The sequence below is a fragment of the Orcinus orca genome, chromosome 6 (assembly GCF_937001465.1).
Source record: "Orcinus orca chromosome 6, mOrcOrc1.1, whole genome shotgun sequence".
In the NCBI taxonomy this organism is placed as follows: domain Eukaryota; kingdom Metazoa; phylum Chordata; class Mammalia; order Artiodactyla; family Delphinidae; genus Orcinus; species Orcinus orca.
Window position 1 is genome coordinate 103,047,778 of NC_064564.1, and position 17,561 is coordinate 103,065,338.

The 17,561-nt window shown below is 42.7% G+C and overlaps 1 protein-coding gene and 1 long non-coding RNA gene across 2 annotated transcripts in view; one reads left to right on the forward strand and one right to left on the reverse strand.

Moving 5' to 3' along the window:
* Positions 1-12,741, reverse strand: part of LOC125964678 (uncharacterized) — a 138,726-nt gene extending 125,985 nt beyond the window's left edge. Inside the window, exon 1 of the long non-coding RNA XR_007477916.1 lies at positions 9,957-12,741. This is a non-coding gene — a long non-coding RNA (uncharacterized LOC125964678). The remainder of the gene's footprint in view (positions 1-9,956) is intronic.
* Positions 1-17,561, forward strand: part of PAPPA (pappalysin 1) — a 252,937-nt gene that overhangs the window by 227,379 nt on the left and 7,997 nt on the right. The window lies entirely within an intron of this gene.

The following is a 17,561-nucleotide window of genomic DNA, read 5'->3' on the forward strand; positions in this document are numbered from 1 at the left end:
TCTTTCATCAGTGTCTTATTGTTTTCTGCATACAGGTCTTTTGTCTCCTTAGGTAGGTTTATTCCTAGGTATTTTATTCTTTTTGTTGCATTGGCAAATGAGCGTGTTTCCTTAATTTCCCTTTCAGATTTTTCATCATTAGTGTATAGGAATGCAAGAGATTTCTGTGCAGTAATTTTGTATCCTGCTACTTCACCAAATTCACTGATTAGCCCTATTAGTTTTCTGTTAGCATCTTTAGGATTCTCCATGTATAGCATCATGTCATCTGCAAACAGTGACAGCTTTACTTCTTCTTTTCTGATTTGGATTCCTTTTATTTCTTTTTCTTCTCTGAATGCTCTGGCTGAAAGTTCCAAAACTGTGTTGAATAATAGTGGTGAGAGTGGACAACCTAGTCTTGTTCCTGATCTTAGTGGAAATGGTTTCAGTTTTTCACCATTGAGGATGATGTTGGCTGTGGGTTTGTCATATATGGCCTTTATTATGTTGAGGTAAGTTCCCTCTATGCCTACATTCTGGAGGGTTTTTATCATAAATGGGTGTTGAATTTTGTTGAAAGCTTTTTCTGCATCTATTGAGATGACCATATGGTTTTTCTCCTTCAGTTTGTTAATATGGTTTATCACATTAATTGATTTGCGTATATTGAAGAATCCCTGCATTCCTGGCATAAACCCCACTTGATCATGTGCATGATCCTTTTAATGTGCTATTGGATTCTGTTTGCTAGTATTTTGTTGAGGATTTTTGCATCTGTGTTCATCAGTGACATTGCCCTATAGTTTTCTTTCTTTGTGACATCTTTCTCTGGTTTTGGTATCAGGGTGATGGTGGCCTTGTAGAATCAGTTTGGGAGAGATCCTCCCTCTGCTATATTTTGGAAGAGTTTGAGAAGGATAGGTGTTAGCTGTTCTCTAAATGTTTGATAGAATTCGCCTGTGAAGCCCTTTGGTCTTGGGCTTTTGTTTGTTGGAAGATTTTGAATCACAGTCTCAATTTCAGTGCTTGGGATTGGTCTGTTTATATTTTCTATTTCTTCTTGGTTCACTCTCAGAATGTTGTGCTTTTCTAAGACTTTGTTCATTTCTTCCTGGTGTCCATTTTATTGGCATATAGTTGCTTGTAGTAATCTCTCATGATCGTTTGTATTTCTGCAGTGTCAGTTGTTACTTCTCCTTTTCCATTTCTAATTCTATTGATTTAAGTCTTCTCCCTTTTTTTCTTGATGAGTCTGGCTAATGGTTTATCAATTTTGTTTATCTTCTCAAAGAACCAGCTTTTAGTTTTATTGATCTTTGCTATTGTTTCCTTCATTTATTTTTCATTTATTTATGATTTCTTTCCTTCTGCTAACTTTGAGTTTTTGTTGTTCTTTCTCTAATTGCTTTAGGTGTAAGGTTAGTTTGTTTATTTGAGATATTTGTTTCTTGAGGTAGGATTGTACTGCTATACACTTCCCTGTTAGAACTGCTTTTGCTGCATCACATAGGTTTTGCGGTGTCGTGTTTTCCTTGTCATTTGTTTTTAGGTATTTTTTGATTTCCTCTTTGATTTCTTTAGTGATCTCTTGGTTATGTAGTAGTGTATTGTTTAGCCTTCATGTGTTTGCATTTTTTACAGGTGTTTTCCTTTAATTGATATCTAGTCTCATAGTGTTGTGGTCAGAAAAGATATTTGATACAATTTCAATTTTCTTAAATTTACCAAGGCTTGATTTGTGACCCAAGATGTGATCTATCCTGGAGAACGTTCCATGAGCACTTGAGAAGAAAGTGTATTCTGTTGGTTTTGGATGCAATGTCCTTTAAATATCAATTAAGTCCATCTTATTTAATGTATTATTTAAAGCTTGTGTTTCCTTATTTATTTTCATTTTGGATCATCTGTCCATTGGTGAAATTGGGGTGTTAAAGTTCCCTACTATGATTGTGTTACTGTAAATTTCTCCCTTTTATGGCTGTTAGCATTTGCCTTATGTATTGAGGTGCTCCTATGTTGGGTGGATAAATATTTACAATTGTTATGTCTTCTTCTTGGATTGATCCCTTGATCATTATGTAGTGTCCTTGTCTCTTGTAATAGTCTCTATTTTAAAGTCTATCTTGTCTGATATGAGAATTGCTACTCCAGCTTTCTTTTATTTTCCATTTGCATGGAATATCTTTTTCCATCCCCTCACTTTCAGTCTGTATGTGTCCCTAGGTCTGAAGTGGGTCTCCTGTAGACATCACATATACGGGTCTTGTTTTTGTATCCATTCAGCGAGCCTGTGTCTTTTGGTTGGAGCATTTAATCCATTTACATTTAAGGTAGTTATTGATATGTATGTTCCTATTACTATTTTCTTAATTGTTTGGGGTTTGTTATTGTAGGTGTTTTCCTTCTCTTCTTGTGTTTCCTGCCTGGAGAAGTTCCTTTAGCATTTGTTGTAAAGCTAGTTTGGTGGTGCTGAATTCTCTTAACTTCTGCTTGTCTGTAAAGGTTTTAATTTCTCTGTTGAATCTGAATGAGATCCTTGCTGGGTAGAGTAATCTTGGTTGTAGGTTTTTCCCTATCATCACTTTAAATATGTCCTGCTACTCCCTTCTGGCTTGCAGAGTTTCTGCTGAAAGATCAGCTGTTAATCTTATGGGGATTCCCTTTTGTGTTGTTTGTTGTTTTTCCTTTGCTGCTTTTAATATTTTTTCTTTGTATTTAATTTTTGATAGTTTGATTAATATGTGTCTTGGCGTGTTTCTCCTTGGATTTTTCCTATATGGGACTCACTGTACTTCCTGCCCTTGATTGACTATTTCCTTTCCCATATTTGGGATTTTCAACTATAATCTCTTCTAATATTTTCAGTCCCTTTCTTTTTCTCTTCTTCTTCTGGGACCCCTATAATTCGAATGTTGGTGCCTGTAATGTTGTCCCAGAGGTCTCTGAGACTGTTCTCAATTCTTTCATTCTTTTTTCTTTATTCTGCTTGTGTTAGTTATTTCCACTATTTTATCTTCCAGGTCACTTATCCATTCTTCTGCCTCAGTTATTCTGCTGTTGATTCCTTGCAGAGGATTTTAAATTTCATTTATTGTATTGTTCATCATTGTTTGTTTGCTCTTTAGTTCTTCTAGGTCCTTGGTTAAACGTTTCTTGTATTTTCTCCATTCTATTTCCAGGATTTTGGATCATCTTTACTATCATTCCTCTGAATTCTTTTTCAGGTAGACCGCCTCTTTCCTCTTCATTTGTTTGGTCTGGTGGGTTTTTACCTTGCTCCTTCATCTGCTGTGTGTTTCTCTGTCTTCTCATTTTGCTTAACTTACTGTGTTTGGGGTCTCCTTTTCACAGGCTGCAGGTTTGTAGTTCCCATTGTTTACAGTGTCTGCCCCCAGTGAGTAAGGTTAGTTTCAGTGGGTTGTGTAGGCTTCCTGGTAGAGGGGACTGGTGCCTGTGCTCTGGTGGATGAGGCTGGATCTTTTCTTTGTGGTGGGCAGGACTGCATCCGGTGGTGTGTTTTGGGGTGTCTGTGATCTTATTATGATTTTAGGCAGCCTCTCTGCTAATGGGTGGAGTTGTGTTCCTGTCTTACTAGTTGTTTGGCATAGGGTGTCCAGCAGTGTAGCTTGCTGGTCGTTGAGTGGAGCTGGGTCTTAGCGTTGAGATGGAGATCTCTGGGAGAGCTTTCACCATTTGATATTATGTGGAGCCAGGAGGTCTCTGGTGGACCAATGTCCTGAACTTGGCTCTCCCACCTCAGAGACACAGGCCTGAGCACCAAGACCCTGTCAGTCACACAGCTCGAGCACCAAGACCCAGTCAGCCACACAGCTTAGAAGAAAAGGGAGAAAAAAAAAGTTTTTAAAATAAAAATTATTTAAAATTAAAAAGTTTAAAAGTAATAAAAAAAAAGAAAGAGCAACCAAACCAAAAAACAAATCCAAAAATGATAACAAGTGCTAAAAAGTATACAAAAAAATCCCGAAAAAACAACAGACAGAATCCTAGGACAAATGGTAGAAGCAAAGCTGTACAGACAAAATCACACAAAGAAGCATACACATACACACTCACAAAAAGAGAAAAAGGAAAAAAAAAAATATATATATATATATAAAAGGAGGAAGAGAGCAACCAAATCAGTAAACAAATCTACCAATGATAATAAACTCTAAATACTAAACTAAGATAAATGTAAAACCAGAAACAAATTAGATGCAGAAAGCAAACCCCAAGTCTACAGTAGCTCCCAAAGTCCACTGCCTCAGTTTTGGGATGATTCGTTGTCTATTCAGATATTCCAGAGATGCAGGGTACGTCAAGTTGATTGTGGAGATTTAATCTGCTGCTTCTGAGGCTGCTGGGAGAAATTTCTCTTTCTCTTCTTTGTTCGCACAGCTCCCAGGGGTTCAGCTTTGTATTTGGCTCCGCCTCTGCGTGTAGGTCGCCCAAGGGCGTCTGTTCCTGCCCAGACAGGACAGGGTTAAAGGAGCAGCTGATTAGGGGGCTCTCGCTCACTCAGGCCGGGGGGAGGGAGGGGTACGGAATGCGGGGCGAGCCTGCAGCGGCAGAGGCTGGCATGCTGTTGCACCAGCCGGAGGCGCCATGTGTTCTCCCGGGGAAGTTGTCCCTGGATCACAGGACCCTGGCAGTGGCGGGCTGCACAGGCTCCCAGGAGGGGAGGTGTGGATAGGGATCTGTGCTTGCACACAGGCTTCTTGGTGGCGGCAGCAGCAGCCTTAGCGTGTCATGCCCATGTCTGGTGTCCGTGCTGATAGCCGCGGCTCGCACCCGTCTCTGGAGCTTGTTTAGGTGGTGCTCTGAATCCCCTCTCCTTGCGCACCCCGAAACAATGGTCTCTTGACTTTTCGGCAGGTCCAGACTTTTTCCTGGACTCCCTCCCAGCTAGCCGTGGCGCACTAGCCCCTTCAGGCTGTGTCCATGCAGCCAACCGCAGTCCTCTCCCTGGGATCTGACCTCTGAAGCCCAAGCCTCAGCTCCCAGCCTCCGCCCACCCTGGCGATTGAGCAGACAAGCCTCTCGGGCTAGTGAGTGCTAGTCGGTACCGATCCTCTGTGCAGGAATCTCTCTGCTTTGCCCTTTGCACCCGTTGCTGCACTCTCCTCTGTGGCTCCGAAGCTTCCCCCCCACCCCATCCCCCCGCTCCCCGTCTCCACCAGTGAAGGGGCTTCCTAGTGTGTGGAAACTTTTCCTCCTTCACAGCTCCCTCCCAGTGGTACAGGTCCTGTCCCTATTCTTTTGTCTCTGTTTTTTTCTTTTTTCTTTTGCCCTACCCAGGTATGCGGGGAGTTCCTTGCCTTTTGGGAAGTCTGAGGTCTTCTGCCAGCATTCAGTAGGTGTTCTGTAGGAGTTGTTCCACATGTAGATGTATTTCTGATGTATTTGTGGGGAGGAAGGTGATCTTCACGTCTTACTTCTCCATCATCTTGAAGGTCTCTGAACTATTTCTATTTTTATATTCATATATATTCTAAGCTGAAAAAACATTTGATCTTATCTCTCATTTTAAAGAGGGGAAACTGGTTTTGAGATGTGAAGGGCAAAGAATCGCAGTCATTTTGGCTATAGAGCTCTGTGATGATCTAGTCCAAACTTTTCGTTTCCTTAATGGGGGCTCTGAGGCCCGTAAAGGAGGAATGATTTGTCCAAGGTAGCATAGTGAGTGATAGAAATAGAGCAAGGTTCCTGGCTTCCTATCCTAGTCCCTTTATACTGTAGCGTCCTTAAGAGAATTTGTTCCTTCAAGAAAGATGCTCTGATTCTAAAATACAGGGGTGAACAGGGCAAGATCCAAGAAACACTCAAGTTGGAGAACTGTTACTGTATCTCCTGGTTGGCTCCAGGCTTCTTTAGTTGCATGTTTTGCTGTACATAGTTAGTATACTTAGTATATGGTTGTGATGTACAATAATTTATGTAATCATTTATCTCCAACTTTGATTTTAACTTTTAAGTTATTTCATTTTCTCACAATGATAATGATGCTGATGAACATCTTTACACGGAAATACTTTATAGCTGTAATTATTCATTTATAACTGATTCTTGGAATTAACATGAGTAGGATAAAAGGTGTGAGCATTTTTGTAATATTTTAATTTTATTGACAAGGTTGATTTACAAGGTTGTATTAGTTTCAGGTGTACAGCAAAGCAATTCAGTTATACATATACATATATTCATTCTTTTTTAGGTTTTCTCATATACGTTATCACAGAATATTGCATAGAGTTCCCTGTGCTATACAGTAGGTCCTTGTTGGTTATCTATCTTATATATAGTAATGTGTGTGTGTTCATCCCAAGCTCCTGATTTATCCCTCCCCCCCACATTTCACCTCTGGTAGCCATAAGTTGGCTTTCAATATCTGTAAGTCTGTTGATGTTTTGTAAATAAGTTCATTTGTATCTTTCAAAATTAGATTCCACATATGAATGATATCATGATATTTGTCTTTCTCTCTCTGACTTCACTTAGTATAATAATCTATAGGTCCATCCATATTGCTGCAAATGGCATTAGTTCATTCTTTTTTATGGCTGAGTAATATTCCATTGTATATATGTACCACATCTTCTTTATCCATTCCTCTGTCAATGAACATTTAGGTTGCTTCCATGTCTTGGCTATTGTAAATAGTGCTGCAATGAAAATTGGGGTGCATGTACCCTTTCAGATTATGGTTTTCTTCAGCTATATGCCCAGGAGTAGGATTGCTGGATCATATGATAGTTCTATTTTTAATTTTTTTAAGGAACTTCCATACTGTTCTCCATAGTGGTTGTACCAATTTATATTCCCACCAACAGTATAGGAGGGTTCCCTTTTCTCCACACCTTCTCCAGCATTTATTTTTTGTAGACTTTTTGATGATAGCCATTCTGACCAGTGTGAGGATACCTCATTGTAGTTTTGATTTGCATTTCTCTGATAATTAGTAGTGTTGAGCATCTTTTCATGTGCTTTTTGGCCATCAGTATGTCTTCTTTGGAGAACTATCTATTTAGCTCTTCTGCCCATTTTTTGATTGGGTTGTTTGTTTTTTTGACATAGAGCTGCATGAGCTGCTTGTATATTTTGGAGATTGATCCCTTGTCAGTCGCTTCGTTTGCAAATATTTTCCCCCATTCTGTGGGTTGTCTTTTCGTTTCATTTATGGTTTCCTTTGCTGTGCAGAAGCTTTTAAGTTTAATTAGGTCCCATTTATTTTTGTTTTTATTTTCATTACTCTAGGTGGACCTAAAAAGATCTTGCTGCGATTTATGTCAAGGAGTGTTCTTCCCATGTTGTCCTCTACGAGTTTTATAGTGTCCGGTCTTACGTTTAGGTCTTTAACCCATTTTGAGTTTACTTTTGTGTATGGTGTTAGGGAGTGTTCTAATTTCATTCTTTTACATATAGCTGTCCAGTTTTCCCAGCGCCACTTATTGAAGAGACTGTCTTTCCTCCATTATATAGTCTTGCCTCCTTTGTCGTAGAGTAATTGACCAAAGGTGTGTGAATTTACTTTTGGGCTTTCTATCCCATTCTGTTGATCTGTATTTCTGTTTTTGTGTCTGTACCATACTGTTTTGATGACTGTAGCTTTGTAGTATAGTATGAAGTCAGGGAGCCTGATTCCTCCAGCTCCATTTTTCTTTCTGAGGGTTGCTTTGGCTATTTGGTGTTTCCATATAAATGTAAAAAAAAACAAACCAATTTTGTTCTACTTGTGTGAAAAATGCCATTGGTAATTTGAGAGGGATTGCACTGAATCTGTAGATTGCCTTCGGTAGTATAGTCATTTTGGATATATTGATCCTCCCAATCCAAGCACGTGGTATATTCTTCCATCTGTTTGTGTCCTCTCTGATTTCTTTCATCAGCGTCTTATAGCTTTTAGAGTAGAGGTCTTTTGTTTCCTTCGGTAGGTTTATTCCTAGGTATTTTATTCTTTTTGGTGCAATGGTAAATGGGATTGTTTCCTTAATTTCTCTTCCTGAGATTTCATTGTTAGTGTATAGGAATGCGAGAGATACCTGTGTATTAATTTTGTATCCTGCAACTTTACCAAATTCATTGATGAGCTATAGTAGCTTTCTGATAGCATCTTTAGGATTTTCTGTGTATAATATCATGTCATCTGCAAACAGTGACAGTTTTACTTCTTCCTTTCCAATTTGGATTCCTGTTATTTCTTTTTCTTCTCTGATTGCCATGGCTAGGACTTCCAAAACTATGTTGAATAGAAGTGGTGACAATGGGCATCCTTGCCTTGTTCCTGATCTTAGAGGGAATGCTTTCAGATTTTCACTGTTGAGAATGATGTTTTCTGTGGGTTTGTCATATATAGCCTTTATTATGTTAAGTTTCCTCTATTCCCACTTTTCTGGAGAGCTTGATCATAAATGGGTGTTAAATTTTGTCAAAAGCTTTTTCTGCATCTATTGAGATGATCATATGGTTTTTATACTTCAGTCTGTTAATGTGGTGTATCACACTGATTGATTTGTGGATATTGAAGAATTCTTGCATCCCTGGGATAAATCCCACTTGATCCCGGTGTATGATCCTTTTAATGTATTGTTGGATTCGGTTTGTTAGCATTTTGTTGAGTATTTTTGCGTCTATGTTCATCAGTGATATCGGCCTGTAATTTTCTTTTTTGGTGGTATCTTTGTCTGAGTTTGGTATCAGGGTGATGGTGGCCTCATAGAATAAGCTTTGGAGTGTTCCTTCCTCTGCAGTTTTTTTGGAAGAGTTTCAGAATAATAGGTGTTAATTCTTCTCTAAATGTTTGATAGAATTTGCCTGTGAAGCTATCTGGTCCTGGACTTCTGTGCGTTGGAAGTTTTTTAATCACTGTTTCAATTTCAGAACTTGTGATTGGTCTGTTCATATTTTCTGTTTCTTCCTGGTTCAGTCTTAGAAGGTTGTAGCTTTATAAGAATTTATCCATTTCTTCTAGGCTGTCCATTTTATTGCCATATAGTTGCTTGTAGTAGTCTCTTATGCCCCTTTGTATTTCTGTGGTGTCAGTTGTAACTTCTTTTCCATTTCTAATTTATTGATTTGAGTCCTCTCCTTTTTTTTCTTGATGAGTCTGGCTAAAGGTTTATCAATTTTGTTTATCATCGTCTCAAAGAATCAGCGTTTAGTTTCACTGATCTTTGCTATTGTTTTCTTCATCTGTATTTCATTTATTTCTGCTCTGATCTTTATGATTTCTTTCCTTCTACTTACTTTGGGTTTTGCTTGTCCCTCTTTCTGTAGTTAACTTAGGTGTAAGGTTAGGTTGTTCACTTGAGATTTTTCTTGTTTCCTGAGATAAGATTGTATTGCTCTAAACCTCTCTCCTAGAACTGCTTTTACTGCATCCAAAGGTTTTGCACCGTTGTGTTATGTTGTCGTTTGTCTCTAGGTATTTTTTTTTAATTTCCTCTTTGATTTCTCCAGTGATCCATTGGTTGTTTAGCAACGTATTGTTTAGCTTCCATGTGTTTGTGTTTTTTACAGGTTTCTTCCCTGTACTTGATTTCTAATCCAGTAGTGTTGTGGTTGGAAAAGATGCTTGATATGATTTCTTAAATTTACCAAGGCTTAATTTGTGGCCCAAAATGTTATCTATCCTGGGGAATCGTCCATGAGCACTTGAGAAGAAAGGGTATTTTGCTGCTTTCAGATGGAATGTTCCATAAATATCAATTAAGTCCATTTGTTCTAATATGTGTCATTTAAGGCCTGTGCTTCCTTATTTATTTTCTGTCTGGATGATCTGTCCATTGATGAGAGTGGGGTATTAAAGTCCCCCACTATTACTGTGTTACTGTTGATTTCTCCTTTTATGGCTGTTAGCACTGGCTTATATATTGAGGTGCTCCTTTGTTGGGTGCATTTATATTTACAATTGTTATATCTTCGTCTTAGATTGATCCCTTGATCATTATGTAGTGTCCTTCTTTGTCTCTTGTAACAGTCTTTAAAGTCTATTTTGTCTGATATGAGTATTGCTACTCCAGCTTTCTTTTGATTTCCATTTGCATGGAATACCTTTTTCCATCCCCTCACTTTCAGTTTGTATGTGTCCCTAGGTCTGAAGTGTACAGGTTTTGGTTTTGTATCCATTCAGCCAGTCTGTGTCTTTTGGTTGGAGCATTTAATCCATTTACATTTAAAGTAATTATCAATATAAATGTTCTTATTGACATTTTGTTAATTGTTTTGGATTTGTTTTTGAAGGTCTTTTTTCCTCCCTTCCTCTTCTGTTCTTTTGTCTTGTGATTTGATGTCCATCTTTAGTTATGTGTTTAGATTTCTTTTTCTTTTTTGTATGTGTATCTGTTGTAGAGTTTTGGTTTGTGGTTCCCGTGAGGCTTTGCTATAGCAGTCTTTATATGTACAAGATTGTTTTTAGTTGCTGCTCTCTTAATTTCAAATGCATTTCCTATATCCTGCATTTGTACTCTCCTCTTCTCATTACAGCTGATTTTTATATCATATTTGTGTGTGGATGATTTTCTACCTTTACTTTATGTTTGCATTTACTCATGAGCTTCCCTATTCGTAATTTTCTTGTATCTTTTTGTGGCCTTTTCTTTTCTGCCTAGAGAAATTTGTTTAGGATTTGTTGTAATGCTGGTTTGGTGGTGCTGAATTCTCTCAGCTTTTGCTTGTCTGTAAAACTTTTGATTTCTCTGTCGAATCTGAATGAGATCCTTGCTGGGTAGAATAATCTTGGTTGTAGGTTCTTCCCGTTCATCACTTTAAATATATTCTGCCACTCCCTTCTGGCTTGCAGAGTTTCTGCTGAAAAAACAGCTGATAACCTTATGGGGGTTCCCTTGTATGTTATTTGTTGCTTTTAATATTTATTCTGTCTTTAACTTTTGTTAGTTTGATTAATATGTCCCAGCGTGTTCCTCCTTGGGTTTATCTTGTTCAGGACTCTCTGCACTTCCTGGACTTGAGTGTTTCCTTTCTCATGTTAGGGAAGTTTTCAGCTATAATCTCTTCAAATATTTTATCAGGCCCTTTCTCTCTCTCTCTTCTCCTTCTGGGACCCCCCCCCCCCACCTATAATGTGAATGTTGGTGTGTTTAATGTTGTCCCAGAGGTCTCTGAGACAGTTCTCATTTCTTTTCATCTTTTTCTTTATTCTGTTCCATGGCAGTGATTTCCATCATTCTTTCTTCCAGGTCACTTATTTGTTCTTCTGCCTCAGTTATTCTGCTATTGATTCGTTCTGGTGTGTTTTTCATTCCGGTTATTGTATTGTTCATCTCTGTTCATTTGTTCTTTAAATCTTCTAGCTCTTTGTTAATCATCTCTCATAACTTCTTTGTCTGTTCCTCCATTCTTTTTCTGAGATCTTGGATCATCTTTACTGTCATTACTCTAAACTGTTTTTCAGGTAGGTTGCCTGTCTATCTCCTGTTCACTTAGTAGTTCTTGTAGGTTTGTGTCTTGTTCCTTCATCTGAAACATTTCTCTGCCATCTCATGTTGTCTAACTTTGGGTGTTTGTGGTCTCCTTTCTGGTGGTTGCAGGGTTATAGCTCCTCTTCTGGTGTGTGCCCTCTGGTGGTTGAGATTGATCCTGAGGCTTGTGCAGGCTTCCTGGTTGGGGGAACTGGTGTCTCCCCACTGGTGGGTGGAGCTGGGTCTTGTTCCTCTGGTGGGCAGGGCTGTGTCAAACGGTGTGTTTTTAGGTGGCTTTAGGCACCCTGTCTGCTGATGGGTGGGCCTGTGTTCCTATCCTGCTGGGTGTTTGGCCTGAGGTGTTCCAGCACTGAAGACTGTAGGCTGTTGGGTAGGGCCAGGATGTGAGGGCCAAAATGGGGACCTCCGGGAGAGCTCACACCAATCAGAGCGTAGGAGAGCCCCTATTCTCTGGGGCTTCTGCCACCAGTGTTATTCTCTCCCCCCCACCCCCGCCCAGTGAGCCACAGCCAACCCCTGCCGGCCCAGGAGACCCTCTAAGACTCGAAGGTAGGTCCAGCCCCAGCTCCTATGGGGTTACTGCTTTGTGCTGGGTCCCAGTGTACCCTCCAAGAGTGGAGTCTCTGTTTCCCCCAGTCCTGTGGCGTTCCTGCACTCGAGTCCCACTGGCCTTCAAAGCCAAATGCTTTGGGGCGTCTTCCTCTTGATGCCCGACCCCCAGGCTGGGAAGTTTGATGTGAGGCTCAGGATTCTCTTGTGGGAGAACCTCTACAATATAGTTACTTTCCAGTTTGTGGGTCACCCACCTGGCAGGTATGGGATTTGATTATCTTGTGAAACTGCCCCTCCTGCTGTCTCATTGTGGCTTCTTTGTCTTTGAATGTAAAATATCTTTTTTGGTAGGTTCCAGTCGTCTTTTTTATCGATGGTTGTTCAGCAGTTAGTTGTGATGTTGGTGTTTTCATGAGAGGAGGTGAGCTCAAGTCCTTCTACTCCACCCTCTTTTCCAGAGTCGAGAGACCGCTTTTAGTTTGGACGCCTGGGGCCTCTTTCCTCAGAACATGCTGTCCGTTATCCCCTTGATATCGGGTATGCAGGTACAGCGGCCCTTGTACGGTCCTGGGACACTGGCAGTAGGGCCTGGTGCCTGCTCGCAGATTTCCTAAGGGCGGGTGCTGAGTTCTCCTGGGACATCGGGGACAGGCTCCTGCGTGCAGGTCTCGTGGTGGTGGCCTGTGCCTGCCTCTGGAGCCCACGATGGCGGCAGTGACTCGCACCCGCCCCCAGAGCTCCTGTAGGTGGTGTCCTGTTGCCTGGGAGTGCTCACAGGGAAAGAAGCTCTTACGGTGGTCCCGCCCCTCTCCTCATGCATTCCCCCCCCACCGCCACAATAATGGTGCCTTGATTCTCTGGTGGGCCCAGTCTTCTTCTGACTATACCCTTGGTTGCCATGGTCCAGCTCCTTCAGGCTGTTTCCAGACGGCCAACCCTGGTGCTCTCCTTGGGTCTGACCTCTGAAGCCTGAGCTTCAGCACCCAGCCCCCACCTGCACTAACAGAGGGGGTGTTTTAGGCTACGGATTGCAGGGCAGTGGTGCCGACCTTCTGTGCAGGTTACGCTCCATTTTGCCGTCCGCAAACTAGTTGCTGTGCTCTCCTCCTAGGCTCTGAACCTTCCCCTCCATCCAGTCTGCTCTCCCCGCAGGGGAGGATACTTCCCAGCACGTGGAAACCTTTTCTCCTTCACAGCTCCCTCCCTGGGCCTCAGGCCCCATCCAGATTCCTTCTTTTTCTTGTTCCTCTTGTCCTACCTGGTTATGTGGAGGTTTTCCTGTCTTTCTGGAGGTCTAAGGTCTTCCGTCAACGTTTGGTAGCTGTTCTGTGAGAACTGTTCTACTTGTAGATGTATTTTTTAATGTTTTGTGGGAGAAGGTGAGCTCCACGTCCTACTCTTCCACCATCTCCATCCCCCCTCCAGGTGTGAGCATTTTTAAGGCCCTTGATACCTGTTACCAAACGAATACAGTGTGTCTCTTTCACTCCCTTGGAGTCAGCCTCTTTAACAGTGAACAATGAAGTTTGTGTTTTAGAAGTTTGTGTAGAATTACGAAATGTTATTCACCTGACACCATCAGCTGGAGAAAGAGCAGCTCCAATTAAAAGAATTTTCCTACCAACTTACATACTAAAACATTAAAAAATAAAACTAATTTTAGTGGGAAACTTCCTTAAGTGGATTGTTATTTCTAGGGAGTACGTGGTAGGGACGTGAAGTCATGATTGAGGTTCAGGTGCAGATTCCAAATTATTACAGTCATTTGAATATACAGATATATATCTCAAATGGCCAGTTTGACTCTATTTCTATACTGGGTTCAGCTACAGCAATTTCAGGCTCCAGGGCCCTGAGATGAGTGCTGTCTCTTTACTAAGGGACCCAGAGTTAGTTAGCTTTTTGCTGGTTCTGAACATGTTCCCTAGTCTTTTTTTCCCCCCTTTTCTTTTCTACTCACATTATAAATGCAGTTTTGGATTTTTGTGTTAAAAGATTACCTTCTCCCACTTTAAATTGTTGCTTCTTCCTGTCGGCCTAGGCCTCAGAGTGCAGGTGACCAGGCTCCCTCCGTGAAAGGAGATGTGTGTTCATGGAGTATCTCTATGGGCTGAGCACTGGACCAGGTTGTGTGCACATGGTAGAGTCCAGACAGACAGCATACCTACCCTTGTACAGCTCGCAGTATGTCTTGGGAGCCAGATTTTCAGCAGTGAGGTATACAGCTATGTATTTGATTACCTTTGCAGAAGGGACAATGAAGGAAAGGTGTGGGATCTTTTGGAGACCAGTGTGAAGGTCAGAGAAAGCTCCCCTGAGGAAGAGACATTTACACTGAGTCCTAAAGAATGAGTAGGAACTTTCCTGGTGAAGGTTGAGTAGTGGTTAGGGGCAGAGTGGAGACAGCTGTTGGAACTATGTGTGACCTGTGTATTAGAGAGCCGGATGACCTCTCTCATGGTGCACGTGGCTTTGTCATAGTTATTTGTTGTTCAGAAGTGTTTGGAACTTTCTTCAGATTCAAGACTCCTGGAAATCTGACCTCTGGAGAAGAAAGGTGATTCGAATTAAAGTCATATTCCTACGATTTAAATTTCCCAACCTAACTTCTACGTAAACTCCAACTTCTTGGAACCTTTCTACTCTCTCATCCACAACCAATTATCCTTGCAGTGAGCTGCTGTACGGAGGTAGATAGTTGACAATAAGACGGAACACCCCTGAGTGAGTGGCCGCACATCAGACACTGCCAGACACTCATCCTCTGTTATCTTCCTAATGCTCATGTCAACCCCAGCCCCATTGCACAGGGGAGCCAGTTTGGGTTCAGACTACTTACAGGACTTGTTTGCAAATGCCAAGGCCCAAATTCGAACCCAGTTCTGTCTGACTGACTCACAAGCCCAGCTCTTTTCTTTCTCCTGCGTGGGGCTGAGTCTCAGAAGAGGAAAGCAGGTGGGGACAGAACCTTGTCCTCAGTGCACCTGGGCATGACCCTGCCTGTTCCAGTTGGAGACATTTCACTGTGGACCCAGACAGCCAGGGAACCCTGGGTGTGGGACCCCCTCCCCTTGAGAAGGAGAAAGCAGCTTTTCTCAGGAGCAGCGACAGGGTGGGGAATAGCTGAGGCTCCCAGCCTTACCAATCAATCCTGACTACGCAGACAGGAGTTTCCCCTGAACACAACAAAGTCCTGGTTTCTGCCTCCCGCTTCCACAGCAGGAAGCTCTCAGGGCAGGAGAGGGGCCAGAGACAGGCTTCCTTCCTCTCCTCCCCGTCCTTCACCTGCTAGCCTGTTTAAGTCCCACCTGTACCCTTGGCCCCAGTTCCATATTGTGGAAGTTCCCTGCCCGTGAACTCTGAGCCTGGTGCTCAGAATCTCATTGGCAGCACAGACTGACTCATGCACCTTCCCAAGTGACAGTAATTGAGCACTTACCACGTGCTTGGCCATGGGTTAGAATCTCTGTGCATATTATTCCATTTAGACTCCAGAACCGTCCAACAAAGTACACATTTGAGACTCAGGTGGAATCACTTGTACAGGTGGCCGATCTCTGTGTAGGATTTAGGATTTCCTGACTCCAAGCAAATAATAGTAGTTACTGTTTTTCGAGAGCTCACTGTTTACCAAGCATAGTGTCCCCTGTTCTCACATGTGTCATTGCGTTTCATCACTACAGTAGCCCTGTTGTAGGTGTGGTCTCTTTTATCTTCACCTTATAGATGATGCAGCTGAGGCTTAGAAGGGTTGAGGCCATACAGCCAGTAAGTGGTCGAGCTGAGACACAAAGCTCGGGACTCTGTGCCGCACAGCACCTGCCTCTGACCCCCGTTCTGAGCATCTAGTTGCAATGGGCTTGCACCGTGCCCTTCCTTCAGTGGATGGGCCTCTTGCTTTCCTGGTCCTCCTGGCCTGGGTCCTAGGTATGAACTGCAGCCCCAGAGCTAAGCACTTCCTCCTGGACTGCCTTCCTGCCTCCTCTCCCCCTAAACCTCTCCCCAGTCCCCAGAGCTGGGGCCTCCTCCCAGTCACTTGGGCCAGAATGATGTCTGTCTGCTCTCTCCAGCCTTCCTCCCCTTGTCTGTCTGTATAGACACCAGCTGTTCCCCACGTTTGCCTTGTGGGGTGACCTGGGCCCCGCTGGCCGACAAGAGCAAGACAGTGCAGGAAACTCCATCCGACAGGGGTGACCAGCTTCCTGCCCAGACACCTGTGTGCAGCTCAAGGCAGGCAGGAAGGGGAGAGACTCAGCTGCTCACATGCCAGCTTATTATTTTCCTGTTGGAGCCCTGAGTCTAGAATACAGAGCAGATTTCCAGAACGGTTGCTTCAACAGTTTCCCCTTGTAACAATAACAAAAACATATTCATTTCTAATTGAAATCATTCTAAGTAAGCATGTGTTGGGGGTGTAAGGGAGGAAGGAGAGACAACCTTAAAACATTGGACATACCAGGGCTTTCTAAGGCGTGGTGGCCTGGAACACTGGTTACGGTCATGTCTCGGGCGGCTGCTAAGAGACTGATTCTGGGAGATGTCTGGGGAGTCGGGATGTAGTCCCAGTTCGACAGCTTAGCTCTGAGGCCTTGGGCACCAGGTTCATCAGGTTTTTCTCTCTTGATGTTTGGATTAGATTCATGTCTAAGGACCCTCCACAGGGCTTCCTGAGTGAGGTGGTGAGTGAACAGGAGCTTGAGGGCTGATCAGGGCTGGGCTCAGGGCAGAACGAAAGAAATAAGCCCAGGAGCATGTTTCAGCACAGGACGGCACACCCAACTGATGACATTAAATGTAGGGTTGCCACATGCCTTCGCTAATCTAAGTGAAAACCTGTTTTCTTGAGAAAGGGCATGAAACCCAAACGTAGTCCATTGGTCCAAGGAGGCTAGCGATTCTATAAGATATGGGAAGATAACCAAAAGCATGAGATGGAAAGCAGCCGTCTTAGCAGAGCTGATAAAGGGTTGGATGTTGAGTTGCAGAGTTGGGGATATACATCAACAGGTCTAACATCTCAGCTTAGCAGCCAGAATGGTCATGAGAAAAGAAGTCAGGCGGCCTCACACCTCCATGCACAGCCCTTCCGTGCCCCTCCGTTTTACCAGAGTGAAAACCAGTCCTCCTGATGATGGCCTGCGTGCTCTGCCCACCCCCAGACCTCTCTGCCCTCACCCCCCACCATGGGTGGCTTGCCCCACTTCACCCCAGCCCTCTGGACTCCTTGCCATCCCACACACAGGCCAGGCATCCTCCTACCTTCCAGTCTTCACCATTAGCTGTGCTTTTGGCCAAGAACATTCTTCTCCGTTCATCCTCATGACTCACTCCAAGTCTTTGCCCAAGTGTTGTGTTCGCAATGTGCCCCACCCTGACCACCCACCTTACATCACCTCTGGCACTCCCACACCCGTTTACCTTGGCTTCCATGCTTTCTTCCTTCCATAACACATCACTTCGGCACATACTGTAAAATGTATTTATTATTTATCGTCTGGCAATCTCTATACCTCTTGGCTGCTGGCATGAAAATCTCATGAGAGCAAGAAGGTGCATTTATTTTGATCACTGTTATATCCCAAGTTCTGG